The sequence below is a fragment of the Pipistrellus hanaki genome (genome assembly GCF_964339955.1).
Source record: "Pipistrellus hanaki genome assembly, chromosome: 7".
Lineage (NCBI taxonomy): Eukaryota > Metazoa > Chordata > Mammalia > Chiroptera > Vespertilionidae > Pipistrellus > Pipistrellus hanaki.
The window spans coordinates 26,131,711-26,151,965 of record NC_140509.1 but is presented as its reverse complement, the minus strand read 5'-3'; positions in this window follow the sequence as shown (position 1 = coordinate 26,151,965).

Sequence of the window (20,255 nt, the reverse complement as noted above, 5' to 3'; positions counted from 1 at the left end):
ATCCATCATATAATTATATTTTAACATCTCTATGGACAAGAAAATGAAGACCTTAAAAATCCTTAGGGATGTATGAGTATGTAACTTCATAATAAAATTAATGGAATAATTGATGAGTTAAAGACTTTTGTAATACTTCAAGTTAAATACTGCATATGACTATGAAGGCATATGTAAATTTAGCAACATTTCTGATTTTTTTTAAATCACCTATAAGAAGTGATCTATTTTATTATTTGGAGATTTCTAATATTAATTACATATTAATATAAATAGAATTATAAGCATATAAATAATGAATTATTTTAATTTTACATATATGAGGTGGGGCAAATTTATATTTATAATTATATGTGAATCAGAGAGTTTGTTCTTATATTACTTTTATTAATTATTATGTTACTTTTCATGCAAACAGCTGTAAATCTACTTTGCCATGACTGAATAGCATTGATTAATTTATAACAATTATATAAGATATTAAATCCCATGGTTTACTTATTCTCTCTTTTGAATATCTAATAATTGAAGTAAACAGGTATTATATGGGTATTGAAAAAGTTTTTCTTGCCGAAACCGGTTTGGCTCAGTGGTAGAGCGTCGGTCTGCGGACTGAAAGGTCCCAGGTTCGATTCCGGTCAAGGGCATGTACATTGGTTGCGGGCACATCCCCAGTAGGGGGTGTGCAAGAGGCAGCTGGTCGATGTTTCCTCTCTCATCGACGTTTCTAGCTCTCTATCTCTCTCCCTTCCTCTCTGTAAAAAATCAATAAAATATATTTTAAAAAAAAAAGTTTTTCTTTTATTTCTTTAAGTTTGAATGCCATCTGTCTTATTAGCTACATGAATAGACAGTTTGCATTTATTTATAATTTTAAACATCTCATGGATCTATAGCTTGTGTGTTTTTTTTTTCTTTATCAAGGTATTACATATATGTCCTTTTCTACCCCCCCCCCATTGCTCCTCATCTCCCCCAACTCATGTCCTCACCCTCCTGGTGTCTGTGTCCATTGGTTAGGCTTATATGCATGCATATAAGTCCTTTGGTTGATCTCTCCCCCTTACCCCTCCCTCCCCTACCTTCCACAGAGTTTTGACGGTCTGATCAATGCTTCACTTTGTTCATCAGTTTATGTTGTTCATTATATTCCATAAATGAGTGAGATGATGTGATATTTATCTTTCTCTGACTGGCTTATTTCACTTAGCATAATGCTCTCAAGTTCCATCCATGCTGTTGCAAATGGTAAGAATTCCTTCTTTTTTATAGCAGCATAGTGTTCCATTGTGTAGATGTACCATGGTTTTCTAATCCATTCATCTGCTGATGGGCACTTGGGCTGTTTCCAAATCTTCACTATTGTAAATTGTGCTGCTGTGAACATAGGGGTGGATATATCCTTGCTAATTGGTGTTTCTAGTTTCTTGGGATATATTTCTACAAGTGGGATTACTGGGTCAAATGGGAGTTCCATTTTTAGTTTTCTGAGGAAACTCCATACTGTTCTCCACAGTGGCTGTACCAGTCTGCATTCCCACCAACAATGCATGAGAGTTCCCTTTTTTCTGCATCCTTGCCAGCACTTGTCATTTGTTGATTTTTGATGATAGCCATTCTGACAGGTATGGTACCTCATTGTTGTTTTGATTTTTATCTCTGGGATGATTAGTGACTTTGAGCACATTTTTATTTGTCTCTTGGCCTGCTTTGGGTCCTCTTCTGAAAAGTGTCTATTTACTAGTAGATCTGTTGTTTATTTTTTTATTGGGTTGTTTATCTTCCTTTTGTTAAGTTGTATGTGTTCCCATAAATAGAGATTAAACCCTTATCAGTGATAACATTGGCAAATATGTTCTCCCAAGTGGGCTTTCTTGTTCTTTTGTTGATGATATCTTTTGCTATGCAGAAGCTTTTTATTTTTATGTACTCCTATTTGTTTATTTTCTCTTTAGTTTCCATTGACCTAGGAACTGTATCAGTGAAGATTTTGCTATGACAAATGTTTGAGATTTTGCTTCCTGTTGATTCTTCTAATATTTTTATGGTTTCTCAATTTTTGTTTAAGTATTTTTATCCATTTTGAGTTTATTTTGTGTATAGTCTAAGTTGGTGGTCTAGTTTATTTGATTGTTTTATTTTTTGCATGTATCTGTCCAATTTTTCCAACACCATTTATTGAAGAGACTTTGACTCCATTGTATGTTCTTACCTCCTTTTTCAAATATTAATTGAGCATAGTGGTTTCGGTCAACTTCTGGGTTCTCTATTCCATTGGTCTATACTAGTATGTCTGTTTTTGTGCCAGTACCAGACAGTTTTGAGAACAGTGGCTTTGTAATACAGCTTGGTATCTGGTATTGATATCCCTCCTACTTTGTTCTTCTTTCTCAGGATTGTTGCAGCTATTCTGGGTCTTTATTTATTCCAGATGGATTTTTGGAGAATTTGTTCTAAGTCTGTGAAATATGCAGTTGGTATTTTAATGGGGAGTGCATTGAATCTATAAATTGCTTTGGGTAGTATGAACCTTTTGATGATTTTCATTCTATCAATCCATGAACACACTATGTTCTTCATCTGTTTATTTCTTCCTCTATCTCTTTTTTCAGTGTCTTATAGTTTTCTGAGTACAGGTCTTTTATCTCCTTAGTTAAGTATATTCCGAGGTATCTTAATTTCTTGGTGCAATAGTAAATGGGATTTACTATTAATCTCTCTTTTCTATTGGTGTATAAAAATGCCAAAGATTTATTGGCATTAATTTTATATCCTGCTACATTGCTGAATTAATTTATTGAGTCTAATAATTTTTGATGGAGTCTTCAGGATTTTCTGTGTACAGTAAGTATCATGTCATTTGAGAATAATTATAGTTTTACATATTCTTTTCCAATTTGGATATCTTTTATTTCTTATTCTTGTCTAATTGCTATGGCTAGAACTTCCAGTACTATATTGAACAGGTGTGATGAAAGTGGGCCTCCTTGTCTTCTTCCTGTTCTTAGGTGAAATGGTTTTAGTTTTTGCCCATTCTATTGCTTTTAAGTTTACATGATGGATTAAGAAATTCAAGGAATTACATACACATACTATTCTTTAAATTCATTTAAAATGTATTTTCAGAATTATTTATAGAAAGTAAAATATATTTTATTTTAAAATTTATATGATCAATATTAACTTTATTAATATAAACCAATGTTCAAAAATATAGATAAGTCCTATCTCCTAAATTTGGTTGTCCAGGTGAGATGTTAATATATAAGATATTAAATATACCACTTTTCTCACTTTAATTTAGAGGCACAATATTAGCATGCTTTGGGAAAATAGCTATACCTATAAATGTCACTGGCCATTATATTTTGTTTTTGCTTTTCCAGTTAGATTATCTCTGAAAAAGTACCCATTTAATTTCATAACCATATGTTCATGAAATATCTTTATGTAAACTTTGGAGACACAAAGTGAACATTAATTCAATAACTTTGAACCAGAAGCCATTTATGGATATTACTTTTTTGGATCAATTCTGTCTATAACTTCAGTGTTTCATCCCTTAATAAAATTAACCCTACTACCCTGTACTCTTGAAAATTAAGGCTATTCTTAACTTTATATTCACTTAAATTATTTTTGCTTGCATTTGAATCTGACAATTCTTCTTTTGACTAATTGTTTGCCTTTAGACCCTGCACAGCACATATCACAATGTTTGGTGTTTGGAAGACAGAATTGACTGATAATGACTCACCTAATTGGGATTTAGTAGGCAGAAATTGAAATCCATCAGATTTTTTCCTTGTTTGAAATCCTACAATGCTTTATAGAAATAACTATATTTTTTACCATCATGGAGAGTATTGACAATGAATGTATAAACAGTGTAAAGTCTTCTTTACCACAACCCAATACAAAAAATTCATAATTTGTCAAAATTAAAATAAATGAACACCATGTCATAAATCACAAGGATGGTATTAAATTGAAATTCATTAATGTGTTTTGACATCTCATAATGTTGGACACACAAAAATATATTGGACTTAAATGGTATATAGGATATGCAAGTAAAGGACTCTTACTTTACAAATGTTCAAAGTTAATTTTACAGACATTAATTTGAAAAGAGGCAGTTCTGCCCTTTCTGGCTTAACTCAGTTATACCAAACTTGTCCAGGATTCAAAGTTCGGCCACTTTAGAATATAATATTTGTGTGTATAGGGCTGCTATTTACTTCCATACTCCTGTCGTTATTCCAGTGAACTTGGAGGAAATAGGAATGGGTTGCTACTATTTTTAGAACCTGAAACTCAATTGTGTATCAGATGACTTGGAGGTCACATGAAATCTGTTTTAAATGGTTGGTTGCCCTGCCAAATCTCTGGATTTTATCTCCTACTCTTGTTGCCCTGGCTCACATGATTTCCCCTTAATGGGGCTTTAGAAACATTCTGCTATCTCTCCTTCCTGGAGGGAGCAACCAGTAAGATGTTCCTTCCCTCTATATTTACTCTATGATCAATTTCTTCAATAGACCCAAATGTCTCTTAATGAATGCCTCATCCCAGAAACCTTCTATAAATTTGAGGCATTAAATCAATTCTTGGATAAAATGCTTCCACATAAAAAGTACACTCTTCTATTATGGGGCAAAATATCAATAACATTATGTAGCTTGGATACTGGATGGGTTTTGTCTTTATTTCTGTATTGATTTCATACCATCCAGATGTATGCATATTTGATTTTTGTTTCATTTTGTTTATTATGAAAGCATTTTTTAAAATCAACATCAATTTCAACAGAGGCTAGTGGTATATTGCAAGTCACTACTTCTACGTGTCTAGACTTACCCCTTTATGCCGGTCCTGTACCTGAGTCAACACTCTTGTCTGAAAATTCTCTAGCTTCATTCCAGTAGACAGCTACCTTTCTACTATGCACATACCCTGACTGAACTCTTTCCACATTCCTGAAGAGAGACTCACACGTAACAGATCTGTGTGTATATGAGTTTGTGAGAAGTGCCACATCCTTAATTTTCTCTGAATTAATAAATAAATTCTGCTCTAAAACCCCAGCACCGCAGGGCAACCTATCCTCCTACTAAACAGCAACTATAGATATGTTCCCCCACTAAAAACAGTGCCTCTTCTTTTATACTTGGGAAATTTTATGAGACCATACCCTTCATCACACTCTTTCCCAAAAATATTTGCCTAATTATCTCTAGGAAACACAAATATCATATTCTATTTTAAAATAAAAGTGAATTTCTACTATGTTCCTAGTACAAAGTCCAAGATGTAGAGGAGAATAGATACTTAGCGCCTCTCTCTCTCTCTCTCTCTCTCTCTCTCTCTCTCTCTCTCTCTCTCTCTCTCTCTCTATTTCTCTCTCTCTTTCTCTCTCTCTAGGACAAAATAATGCAACCATATATTTTAATTATTATATAATATGTTTCCAAAATATCATAGAAATGGGGATTATTTGAATTGCCCCATTTCAAGGAATAAAAAGAATTGCAACTTATATAACAAAACATATTAGGAATGGGAAATTTTATTCTGGTGATTGGATGACAAGTGTGAGCAATCATTCACTGGAATATGGACTCCTGAAACTCAAGCCATTAAACTTCAGACCATAAATAAAATGAAAAATATCTATCAAAGTTAATGTATTTTTTATCAGGTTTAGGACAGCATCTAGTTGCATCTGCAACAGCTAATTTATAACCTTCTATTAAAACCATATTTAGGCAAAATTGTCACAAAAAAAAAAAACAAACCCACACACATTTGAACACTGTTTTCAGCTCTTAAAGTGGCCCAGTGCTCTCTTTAAGTGCCCACTGATGACTTAAGGTTCTTCACATCAGGGCCTTCCCCAGATTATACTTACTTCTGGAGATTTTATGAGACCATATCAAGCATCTTCTTGGAGTTTAATTTACAAATGCTCTTATATAGTTTACCCCAAGAAAGAAGTAAAATTTAGTTAAAATAAAAATTTATTGTTTTACACTGGTAAATGCAATTTCCAATGTTCAAATGTTATTTTCTAGTAAACAGGCATTTCTTTGTTGGGCTATTTATATACTATTTACTTTAATAACTAGTAAAAGGAGGTGGAATTCTTTTTAAAGTCACACAGTGGTAAGTAGCATGGTAAAAGAAGAAAGATCAATCCGATTAATTTATTAGCTGAGCAACTTCCACACACAGGTTCTGAAGATGTCCAGAGAACAAATTTTTGGCTTCACCAATATTACATATCTGAGGTCCCCTAGCCCAGCACCAGGATGGAAAGCGCACCTTGAGGTCCCCCTTCAAACCTCACTGGGCAGGGGATGTGGTCTGAGGTTCTGCAGCCCAGTACTTGGGTGCGGGTGTGTAGCCTGAGGTCCCCCAGTCTGATGCCAGGGCAGTGGGAGCAACCTGAGGTCCCCTATCAAGCCCTGCTGGGTGGGGGGGTGTGGCCTGAGGTCCCCTGTCAAGTCCCACAGGGGCAGGGAAGGATGTAGCCTCAGGTCCCTGCTAATTGCTTGTTAAGGATCCTTACGGGAACTTGGCTTCAGCTGTGGGTGCAGCCATCTTTGTGATGGAGTGATGGTCAATTAGCATATTACCTCTTTATTAGATAGGAAATACATACATATATATATATATATATATATATATATATATATATATATATATATATATATATTCTCACAGAGATATCCTTTGTAGCTCCTTATTCTAACAGTCTACATTTAATAGCTCACTATACTAAATAAATTATTTGCTCAAGGGCACACACTGATTTTGCTGAATTGAAAATAGGTTTAACTCCTGAAATATTTGAAAAATCCCCGTGCTTAGACATTTTAGGTATGAATTATATAAGTCATCTTTTGATTTTTAAAGGCAAGTGATCTCATCTTAGTGCTAAAAATTAATGCAAATCCTAAAAAATTAACTCATCAAATTTTTATATTTCTTAACTTTTGTTAAGTTCTAACCCTGATAGTATATCTTTTATATAGTGTTTTTTACAGTAGGACCCATGGGTAGGTACTTCATGTCTAAAGATACTCTACAGTAAAATTTGTAATTTTATATAATTTTATATTTTAACTAGAGGTCCAGTGCATGCATTCATGCACCAGTGGGGTACCTCAGTCTGGCCTGCGCCCTCTCACAATCTGGGACCCCTCAGGGGATGTTGGAGAGCTGGTTTTGGCCCAATCCCTGCAGGCCAGGTCGAGGGACCCCACCAGTGCACAAATCTGCACCTGGCCTTTAGTATACATATAAGATCTTGAGTTAATCTCTTCCCATCCTCTCCCCTTCCATCTGAGATTCATCAGTCTGTTCCATGTTTCCATGCCTGTGCATTGAGTGTCTGCCCCCTAGTAGTCAGTGCATGTCATAGCTACCAGTCGAAAGGTCGAATTGTTGCTTGAGCTTTTATGTGTATATATATATTTCAAAGAAGCCAAATTATGTCTCAGTTATCTGGATTGTGAATATGTAATTAAGTGCTGACAAAATAGTATAACATACATATGCATTTATATTTCTATTCACATTGTAGCACAGTAGGTTTACTTTCATCACCAGTGGTTAATGGAATATAATTTGGACAGGTTACTATGCGTATTTGGAATTGGAGCCAAGTGAAAATTTTACCGTAATCTGAATACACAAAAGTGTGAGAGAATCGAATCATTGTAAGACACAGGGGAGTACACACAGGCTGAGCTTCAGAAAGTGTGCATAATGATGGTGAATAAATATCATAGTCACATTGTAAATAGTGGGTACAATTTGGCATACAATGTCATCGCTCATGTAAAATTATTTTAATTTAAAGTGTATTAGTTTCTTAGTGCTGAAGGTACTATATTAAATTTCTTCTCTGGTCTTCTATTACAACTATGAGTATAGAGAGTTTTTTATGTTTTATGTTCACTTTTATTTAAACAATATTCAAAAAATAATCCAATGCAACATGGTAGAATATAAGAAATAGCATTTCCCTTAAAATAGGTCTTAAGATTGACATTCTATTTAGTGTTTGAAGAAATTAACTATAGTTATTAGTTTGCATTTATATAGTTTTAAAGCAATTAACAAAAATAAGACAAATAATGTTTGCAGTTACTGCTAATGATTAATTCATTTCCAATTCAAAGATTCAGATTTTCTTAGTTTCCTTTTTGGTTACATTTATGTACAAATAACTGCTTAATATATAGCTATAATTTTACATAACTCATGAAAATATTGCCTCATACAGTTGATTATTCTGTCATAACATTCTTCAAATTTTATATTTACTTTTCTCAGTTAGAAAGAAATAGAAAATCTTTATGGCATACAGTGCTTGCTGTCCTTTCTGTAGAGATAATGGAGTGTACAAACAGTTCACTTTAGGTCCTAATGAATGAAAACCTAATGGGTTATTTTATTATTACTTTAATAACATTTGCCAACTTAAAAGCCTTTGAACAATATGTCTTTTTCTTGAAGAGTAACTTTTGAAGTTTCCTACAGAACTTGTAAAATTTGTATACTTCTTTTTGGTCTTATGCTAAAATACACTGTGTGTATATAGGATAGTTGACATAGACATACAATATTATATTAGTTATATCTGCACAACATATAGAATTAACATATTATTTACAGGAAAGAAGAGGTAAAGAGCATAAAGAGAATAAGTAAAACTGATGTTTCTTACATGTAAAAATGCATATACAATATTGGTTATAAATTGGGAAAGAAAATATAAAAATGTAACTTAGAAGATGCTTTCAAATTATGTAGAAGTATTATTATTCCTTCCATTTTTATTCCCCTGATAAGAAAAATACAAAATTAAATAAATAATAATGAAAAAATGTTTCTGGATAATGTACCCTATTTCTCCCCTTGCCTTTCAAAATGATACCAGCAATTATGTCTTTGAAATGATGACCCTCTTTTGTTAGATAAGCCTGACATGGTGATGAGAGACAGTTAAGAATAAAATGTGATGATGTTCTTGTTTTCTTTGTCTACATGTTGCCTTAATGATAGTGAAGTAGAATGATTCTCCTGTTATTTAAAAGCTTTGCTGAAGTTCTACTGAAATTAGTCTTGGTTGCATTACTACAAAGAATTATTAGAAAATACTTCTAAATATATTCCTTTTCAGTACACTTGTTTGTCATCAAGAATAATCATAAGAGTTTACTAAAATCATTGAGTTATAAAAAAATAACCATTATTATGAGAAAAGTATTATCTTCTTTCTAGTAATTTATCAGGAGATTGCTAGTTAATAGTTGCACCCATATTTTTTCTTTTTCATGTCTTATGATCCAACTGTGAATTTATAATTCAAATTTAATTGTGATCACCATTTAAATACTATAAAAATTATAATACTTTCAACTTGAAGTTGAAAATTAAAGGTCATATTTCACTGTTTCTGCCATATTTTTTCAATGCTTTAGATCACTATAAATATAAAACCTGTACCTTTACCTTTAGCATTTTTATTTGCAAAACATTTTAAAGAAAAGTGAAAATATTTCCTTTAGTTTCTTCCAAAAGACAAACTTTTTCTTTAAGAAAAAAATCTAGTGAGAAAATAAATGTGATTATAAATGATTCATTGGCTGTTTGGGCCAGAATTTTTTAGTTGTAGCTTATTCAATAAAAGAACAAAATCAATAATAAATTCTTCCACCAAAATAATAATAATAATAATAACAAAGATTATTCACATTTTCCTATATATTTTTGGAAAGATATATATTTCCTATATATCTTTGTATATGTGTTTACCAAGGACTTGCTGAGAATCAGCTATGTGCCAAGTAGTGTGGCAGGAATTAAAATTGAATACAGGAAAATATATAAACAGCATTAAAGAGCTTACGGTCTTGAGCTTGGAACCTAGCAAGTAGTTTAGAGGAAGAGGGCAAAACAGAGAAATAAATGCTTTGGGGTAAATGTCACTTTGAGCTAACTAGGAAGTACTATGAAGACATTCTATAATACAGAATCAGGAAAAACATCCTGATATAGATTACAGTTAAAATATTTATACTAATAAAAGAGAGAGATGCAAATTGACCATACCTTCATGATGACCACCAGTAAATCAGGAGTGAGTATGCAAATAAACACAACAAAGATGGTGGGTTAATTTGCATTCACAGACGCTAAGCAGCCAGGGGCAGGATGCTTGCGTCATCACCATGGCAAAAACCCAGGCATCCTGCACTATCCCAGCTGCTCCAGGACTCTGGGCAGTGTGAGAAGGCAGAAAGGCAGCTCTAGGCTGGAGTAAAGGCAGTGCTGGCAGCCAAGGGAAGGAAGGCCCATTCTTGCATGAATCTAGCAATATAAATAATATAAAAAAAAGACATGAGTTTTACTAGTCTTAGAAAAATTGGCAATAGGTAGTTCAGGGTGAAAGAAATGTGTGACCATTTATAGAAATGCAAATAGCTTAATATTAAGGGAGCATATGATAATATTGCATATGTGTGTCCCTGTGTTCATGTACTGCTGGTTGGGAAAGGTAGAGAAGTGGCTTTTGGGTGGAATACAAGTACAGGAGGTGGTTGAAAGTCACAGTATCAAGTGCTTTGCGGGCAGCACTAAAAACTTGAAAGATCATGCTTAGGAATTTGAGAAATTTGAAAAGTAGTAAGGAAGAGGATAATAGTCATGTTTATCTTTTAGAAAAAGGATACATTTGTTGTAGTTGTGTAGAATGGTTGGGGCAAAATTGGAAATGTAATTCAGAACAAATATTATATAAAGTTGTTTTTTTTATTGTTCAATAGCATAGATAATGGAGATTAGTTGGTCAATTGAAAATACATGCCTGCAATTGAACTGAAGTGATGGAAGTACTGGGTGAAACTGATGACTGCAGTCATCTTTTGAGGTGATTTATGGACATTTTACTTTACACTGGAGATTGAATGCATGCCTTTACCACTGTAAGGTCTATATACACCATTAAACTCAACTATATAAAGAAGTTTTACTTTTATTTTTTTAATCTTGATCAAGGATATATGTGTGTTTTTTAAATTGATTTTAAAGAGAGAGGGATAGAGAGAGACACAGAGAGGCAGAGAGAGACATCAGTGTGAGAGAGAAACATCGATTGGTGGCTTCCTTTACATGCCCTGACCAGGGATTGAACCCACAATGTAGGCATGTGCTCTAACCAAGAATTGAACCCACATGCTTTTGGTGTATGAGACAACACTCCAACCAACTAAGCCACTCGGCCAAGATTATATGAAGAATTTTTTAGATGACACAATTCTATTAAGCAAAGAGACAAAGACAGGATGTCACAGGAATAAAGATGCTTATTCAATGACTTAAGTTTCTACTTTCTCAGAAAAGAGAAATTAGTTGACTATAGGGGGAAAAACTAAGAACTAGTCCACTGCCACAGACGAACCAGTAAAAAGATGAAGACTTGGAAGCACTTGCTACCTGTGAAGGCAGGTTAGAAGATGGAGCTGCAAAGATAAAGCTCTTCAATGTCACTTGGAAACACCTGGATGTAGTCCCTTTTGCAAGCACTCAGCTATTCCTTCCAACTCAGTCTCACACATCATACATACACATGCACACGTAAGCAGAATAGTGAAAACTTAACTCTTACTAGGTTAACCTGAAGTAATTTGGAATCGTGAATAGTAAGCACTACTAACGCTGAGAGTGTCATGTTAGAACTGGGGAATATTGAGTGTCTACACAGTGAGTAGTGGGAGCCCAGCCCCTGCTCCTACTTTTGCTACCAGATCACAGGCTCTCAGGCTCATAATTTCCAGGCCGCAGACAGCACCAATCTTCCTTCCATGGGGAAGCAGATATAACTGTTGGAGACACTAATGAAATGCCATGTCCCTCCTGAGTTACCTTCATCTACACCTGACCCTTAAAATTCTGCAGTTGCTCAACAAACTTTCAATCTGAAATTTAGTGCCTCAGGGTCAGACAGAGAGGGATCACTAGACATCTGGAGAAATCTTCTAACATAAAGGAATCAAACAAAGAAACATAAAAAGGAACTCAGAGGGATTTGAGGCTGTGCAGGAAGCCAAAAGAAAGTTTCAAGTAAATAATAAATACCCTTCGAGAGACAAGCAACACATCCATCCACTTAAAACAACCACATAACAGCACATGCTATGAAAAGTAAATTCAAAGGACATTAAAAGAGCTTTTGGAAACTAAAAAAATAGTAGAAGAAATTGAAAAGGAGAAAGTTTGAATGTTAAAATTAATAAAAAATTTGGATGACCCCACATTTGACTCTTAGTACTTTCAGAATGAGATAAGAGAGAGGAGAAAATTGACAACTGCAAAATTAACAAGTGTATGCATTTGTAGATTGAAAAGGGCTCAATAAGGGCCTGGAAAAATAATTAAAACAAACTCATTTAAAATTTTGAGAAAATTAGAATTAAAAAATTCACAAAGTAGTCCCAAATGTTTCAAAATAGAAGAAACAAAAATATCTCTTAAAAGTTTTGAAAATTAGCATACTAAGGATCAGTAAAAATCTATAATAACAAAAGCATACTATGCTAATTAGACTGGTTGTTCTTCTGGATGACCTTCTGAATGAAGCCGGGGCTGCGAGGGAAGCCAGTGCCTGCAGCCAGGGGTAGGATGACCTACTCTTGCATGAATTTCATGCATCGAGCCTCTAGTCTAAGTATAATTTTGGAGGAACAATGACTTTAAAATATTAGAATAAATGATTTTCAAATTTTATACCACCCAAGCTAGTAATCATGTCAGATAATAAAATAAAGGATCCAAATTTTGACATTTTGTGTCCTCAAGAGTTTTCTGAGCAAATATGTGATAGAATACTTTTTTAATCACCCATTGCCTAGCTGGGAAAGAGGACCCCATCACTGGAAAATAGATAATCCTAGCACAAGGCAGTGGTCAAATTATCTAGATTTCACTGGTGGTGAATTGCAATGTTATACCAGTGAGGGGGGAATCCACTAACAGATTCAGAGCAAAAGCATGAGAGAAATAGTAATGGCAGGGGTAATTGAGTGACGTTCTACTGCCAAACTTTATTGACCTCTAAGAAATGGATAACAAAAGGCTGAGTGTGATTAAGTAGTGATTGAAAGCCAAGAGTGAAAGTCAGCCAACCTTGGCAGCAAATAAAAAGGGTCTCATCTCTTTGGGGTGTGTGTGTGTGTGTGTGTGTGTGTGTGTGTGTGTGTGTCTCTGTGTGTCTCTGTGTGTGTGTGTATCTGTGTGTGTGTCTCTGTGTGTGTGTGTGTGTCTGTGTCTGTGTGTGTGTCTGTGTGTGTCTGTGTGTAGAAGGAAGTGGGGTAGAGAAACCTGGGAATCAGTCCCAAGTTGTATCATTAGAGTTGCCCAGCTCCAGAGGAGGCTGATCTTCCAACCAAGGCACAGGGAAAGCAAATTAATATAAAAATCATGTTGACAAAAAACATTTAAAGTACTGAAGGAGGGATCTCAATGTATAGGTAAGAGATGAACCAGATGTTCTGAGAGTTACAATTGGAATAAATCATAGAACCAGTAGCAGTAAATAGAAGTCAGCTAAGATGACCCGGTATTGATGACCGATAGGAATAGAGCGAATAACATGTTAGGAAACTGAGCCCATAAAAGATATCAAAGTTGCAAGGTAAAAACTCAGAATAGCCATGATAAAACATCTGAAGTAGCAAGATATGCTCATTGTAAAAGTCTTGTTACATTCTGCTAGAATATTGAACAGACTTTTTTTTTTTTTTAAATAGGTCTGCTAATTAAATCACCATTAAACATTTTAGTTTCTTCTAGTAATTTTCTAAAGAACAAATTTAGTGTTTTATCTAAATGTATTTCAGTATTTTAATTCTCACCTTGTGAACTGTTCACTATCCAGTGTACTAAGAATTTAGTCATAACTATAACAATTCCATTTCTTTGGAAATATGGAAAACACTTTAACTTCTCTATAGCTTAGATGGCTATGCAGTTGTGGTGTGTATGTGTATTTCTTCTTAATATAGTTCATCTGGATGTGAAGACGCAGAGAATCATTTAACCCAAGGCTTTTAACTCCAAATATTTATATATATGTATATTATTGGCCTTGAGTTTGGATTCTTTCCCTTTAAACAAATTAGTTCAAATTTGTAAACAAAGGTAAATGTTTACCCTTACCAATTTAAATTTCTGTGATAATCTGAAACTATATTGGTACTAATATGGTCTATCTATAATGGTTACACATTAATATATACTAAATAAGTAAATGTATTAGACAATAAATAATTTGTATTTAGTTCTTCTAATACCCATAACACATTTTTATCTCTCCTGTAAGATAAATATACTTTGTTTGCATTGTTAATTTATATAAACCTAACTCTACTAAGAACTATTTATTGAGGATGGAGAATATTTGTTGTTTATTTTTACAGTTCAATATAGATTTTCATACAGGAAATAGCCAATATTTTTTTATGGATGATCAAATATGAATTGAAAAAAGTATACATCCCTTATCCCTAAAAATTGCCAAGCATAAGTTAGCTTTCTATAATTAAAAAAAGTCATTTGAGGATACTATAATGCCCCAGAGTCATTGAGAATATTAATAATTATCATGCTGATGATAATAGGGCAACTATAAAATCATAAATATTTCTGAAGAAAATTAGCATATTATAATGATTTCTCTTCTTTAATTTCTTTACTCTCTAAACAAACTTAAGTATTTCTCACTTCTATGATACACTTCTTAAGAGTGAAATAGTTTCCAAAATGGAAAGATAATATATTGGGTCGGCAACTAAGTAATTGCGGATTTTTTAAAGAAAATCAAAGACAATTTTTTCATGGAACTAAATAACTTTATTCTGTAATGTATTGCCCATTTTGATCAATGACCTTTTGCCATCTTTAAGGCAGCATCATAATCCCACGTTCAAAAAACTTCTGGTTTTTATTAGCAAAAAACTGAATCAGGTACGATTTGACATCATCATCATTATTGAAATTTTTACCATTCAAGGAGTTTTGTAAAGATCGAAACAAAAAGTAATCAGATGGTGCAAGGTCAGGACTATATGGTGGATGTGGCAAAACATCCCAACCAAGCTCCATTAATTTTTGCCGAGTGACCAAAGATGTGTGTGGCCTTGCATTGTCATGATGGAATACAACACCTTTTCGATTTGTCAATTCGGGCCGCTTTTCTTCAACTGCATTGTTTAATTTCGTTAGTTGTTCAATGTAGACATCAGAATTGATCGTTTGGTTGGGTGGTAAGAGTTCAAAGTAGACAATTCCTTTGTAATCCTACCAAACAGATAACAAAACCTTCTTTTGATGAATATCAGCTTTTGATGTTGTTTGAGTTGGTTCACCTGGCCTACTCCACGATCTTCTCAGCTTGATATTGTTGTAAACAACCCATTTTTCATCGCCAGTTATCAGTCGTTTTAAAAATGGATCATTTTCATTACATTTCTTTAGCAAATCGCAGCTGCTAATGCGTTGCGTTAACTGTGATTCTTTCAGTTCGTGAGGAACCCATGTATCGAGTTTTTGAACATAGCCAAGTTGTTTTAAGTGATTTTCAATGCATGTATGTGATACATGAAGCTTCTCTGCAATCTCACGTGTTGTACTGTGACAGTCTGCATTGATTATTGCTTTGATTAGGGCGTCATCAACTTCAACTGGACGACCAGAGCGTTTTTCATCTTTGAGTGAAAAATCACCAGAACGAAATTTGGCAAACCAATTTTGACACTGCCGTTCTTTTAAGGCTTCGTCACCATAAACAGCACATAACTTTTTATGAGCTTGCGATGCGTTTTCCCTTTGCGGAAATAAAAAAGCAAAATATGACGAAAATGTTCCTTTTGATTTTCCATTTTTCAATGAACGCCAAACGAAAACTACAAAACAGATAAAAAACTTTTTTTACTGATTAACAGCTGAATAGCCAACTATCAAACAACAAAATGTGTTTTACATTTGTACTACGTCTGCAAACCTAAAAATTCAACTGAAGCCATATACGTGTGAAACCCGCAATTACTTAGCTGCCGACCCAATATAATTGTCACAACTAAAGGTGAAATTATAAGGGGAAAGTGTATACTTATTAAACATAAAATCTAGATTCCATCCTATATATAAAACAAGCCTAATAAATTTCATGGTATCTCATTAAATAGTGGTTCTCCACTGGTTACAATTTTGCCCTGCAGGGGACATTCTGTAATATCTAGAAACAGTTTTGGTGTTACAATTCATAAAGGTGGTTGCTAATAGCATTTAATGGGTAGAGGACAGAGTTGCTGCTAAACATCCTACCATTCACAGAACAACCACCAAACAAAGAATTATCTGGACCCAAATTTAGATAATGCTTAAGTTGAGAAACTGTGACATAAATGCAGAAAGAATACACACACACACACACACACACACACACACACACACGTATATGTATGCTAGAGGCCCGGTGCATGAAATTTGTTCATGGGTAGGGTCCCTAGGCCTGGCCAGTGATCAGGATCAATCTGTGGGGCAACTGGTGGGGCGATCAGGGGGCCCCTGGTTATACCTGCCTTGGCCTGCCAGGTGCCACACACTTGCCAGCCCTGCCCCTGCCCCCGCCACTGCTGCTGGTCACCTTCCTCTGTGGGGTGACCAGTGGGGTGATCAGGGGACCCTCACTAGTACCTGCCTTGGATGGCCTGGGGCCTTCAGGCTGGGGACAGCTTCTGTGTAGAGATCTGCACCCTGGTGGTCAGTGGATATCATAACAACCAGCTGTTCTGCCATTCAGTCAATTTGCATATTAGGGTTTAATTATATAGGATACTATAAGACTCTTAATTAGAATTATCTTGAATATTTATATCAATATTATGAAGAAGACTCTAGCTCTCTATGACCAAATTCCAAGCAGCAAGCAAAAATCCTTAAATTTCTCCAAACTAAAGATATTTCATACCTGAAATTGCTATGTATAATGCCTTTCCCATTAGTTAGTAAAAATTTCTAGAGAACCAGTTTATATATTGTAGAATACATGAAAGACCACAAAAATAGTCCAAAGGGGTATTGGCATAGAGTTTACACTATGATTATTGCTAGCAGCTTCAAAAAAAAAAAAAAAAGTCTTCTGTGAGATAACTGCTAAAAGGAAAATGTTTGCTCATTGATAATTAGTTTCTAGTCTAAATAATCTTCAGAAGAGCTGTGGAACCTATGAAGAGGAGGGATGATGAGGAAACTTGCAAAATAACAAGATGTTTTGTGTGTTTCTTTTTTTGGTCTTTTACACAAATGCCATAGGTTGCTGAGGTATGATTTTACTGTTCGTTTGAGTAGGAAGAGACTAAGAGAGTACATAATGTGTTGTCTTTATGTTGATGACAATAAAAATTACATTAAAATTGCACTTTAAATTATGTGAATAGTAAGCTCCAGATATATTCTGATTTTATGGCCCCAAATTAGACTACTGAGAATCAGTAAGAATGAGCCTGATCCATAAAATTAACTGTACCTTAATTTGAACCAAATTAATTTTTACAAGGATACTTGATTAATTACAAGTGCTTCCCACCTCTGTCCTCCAATAATTTCTCCTTATGTAGGAATAAAAGTTACTCTGTATATGCAGACACTATTAAAATATTTACCTTTTATTTGGGAAAATAATTTTTAAATTATCAGGCATTCAGATCATAACATCCTTTCTGCAAGACGACTGACAATTGTGACTTTGGAAAGGTAATTTCTAACCTATGTCATTTAATTGATGTGGATCCTAAATATCCTTACTAAGCTACTGACCAAAAAAACTCTTACATTAGCATAGATCCCCTACCAGGCATTTTATTGCATTGAAAGTGCAGTTTAATGTAACCTGTCTGTAAAATAGCAGGGCACAGCAATGGAAAGCAGGAGAAAATGCATTGGAAAGGTCAAATATGCAATCTATTTTAATTGGTTGATAGTTTAAACTTTAGAATACTAGTTGAAAAAAATATAAAATATTTAGGGCTATAGGGTACAATGTTGTTCTGATTGCGTTTAAAAATAAAAATATGAGGAAATTAATTAAGTATTAAAAGAAGCTCTTTTAATTTTGATAGGGAATTTATTGACTGAACAGTGGGGGAGAGTAAAGGGGTCTTTAGGAGGATCTAAAAGGTCTCCCATGGCTATATTTTATTGTACCAATACTATTATTTAATGTTAATTGAGGGTTTCTATTGGTTTTTAATACTTTCTTTTCTGAAAAGCACTACTCACTAAAATAATCCACATCTAAGACTGTGAATCTAAGAAATTAGACCTTATTTACATGAAATATATATTATTTGAATCTGCAAGTTAGTGTACAAACCATAAAAATATTTTATGAATCACAGGTAACACTTATTATTCATTATATGTGTAAAGAATATGTTTGAATCTTGATAAGCGGGTATATAAAATTTGCTTTCCTATAAATTATGTAATTTTTTTTTCATATTGATTCACTGTTGGGTTTCTTCCGAAAGGGTTTTGACATTTGTCTCACGTTTCTGTTGTAAATGTGTATGTGACTGACATGGGGAATGGGTGAGTGGGGGAGGTTTCACAGGTATGGCTACGGGTCAGAGCAGCCTGGGCGTGAAGAGCATGGACTCAGGATGGAGAGTGCCATCCTCTCTCTGCCAAGCCCTGACTGCATGTTCTTGAACCAGCTGCTTGATTTCTCAGGAGAAAAGAGGTCATGCCTCCAAAATCTAACTAAGGAGCCATTACATTTGGCCCTTTTCTTTAGACATAATTGGTTATAATATTGTTATTCATACAGTACTGTTTACTAATATATAATAGTATTTTACTATAGTATTATATAGTAATACTATATACAATGAAAAATTGAATACTATTATAGCAGTATATAATAATGTGATCTTGCATTAGTGTGGTAACTTTTGTATTTGTTGCAATTGCTGAGCCGACATTGAAATATCATTATTAACTAAAGTCCACATTTTATTATGGGTTACTATACTACAAGTTTAAGGAATGTAGAATAGCATGCATTCGCCATAAAATTATCAGAAGAATAGTTTAGCATTCCTAAAAATGTTGATTTTTCCTTCTTTTCTCCTCACACCCTCAAACCCTGACAAGTACTCTTTTTACTGTCTCCATCATTTTGCCTTTTCCAGGATATCTTATAGTTAGAAAAATAGAGCAACTAGCCTTTTAAGATGGGTCTCTTTCACGTAGCGGTATACACTTACTAGTAAGGTCCTTCCACATCTTTTCATTGCTTACTAGGTCATTTATTTTATCACTTAAAATACTTCATTGTTTAGATGTATCACAGTTCATTCACTCAATTACTAAATGAAGGGCATCTTGGTTGCCTCCAAGGTTTAGTAATTATAAATAAATTGGCTATACATATTTATTTCCAGGTGTGTTTTTGTTTTGGTTTGGTTTGGTTTGTTTGTTGTTATTTGAGATACATTTTCAAATATTTGGGGTAAATTCCAAGTGTCAGCATTTTATCATATGAAAAGAGTACATTTAGTTTTCTATGAAATTGAATACTAAAATGTCTTCCGAAGTGGCTGTGCCATTGTGTATTCCCATCAGCAATAAATATTTCTATTTCCCCACATTCTATCAGTACTTAGTATTGTCAATGTTTTGCATTTTAGTTATAATAAGTGTGTAGTAATATATTGTTCCATTATCATTTTTCAAATGATGGATAATGTTGAGCATCTTTTGATATGTTTATTTTCCATCTGTATATCTCTTTTGTTAAGATGTCTGTGGAACTATTTTGGCCATCTTTTAGTTGGGTCATTGTTTATTTTTAGTTATACGAGTTAATTGTATATTTTAGGTACCTCTTCTCTAGTACAGTGTTTCCCAACCTTCTCTCATGATGAGAATCACCTGGTGGAGTTGTTAAAACACAGATTCCTGAATCCCAACTAAGAAGTGCTAAACTAGAATTTTTGGGAACATATAGGTAAAATTGTATACTTAACTAGTGCTCTAACACAGATGTTATATACAGAGCACTAAGTTAGGTATGCAATTTTACCTATATGTTCTCAAAAATTCTAGTTTAGCACTTCTTAGTTGGGATTCAGGAATCTGTGTTTTAACATCTCTACCAGGTGATTCTCATCATGAGAGAA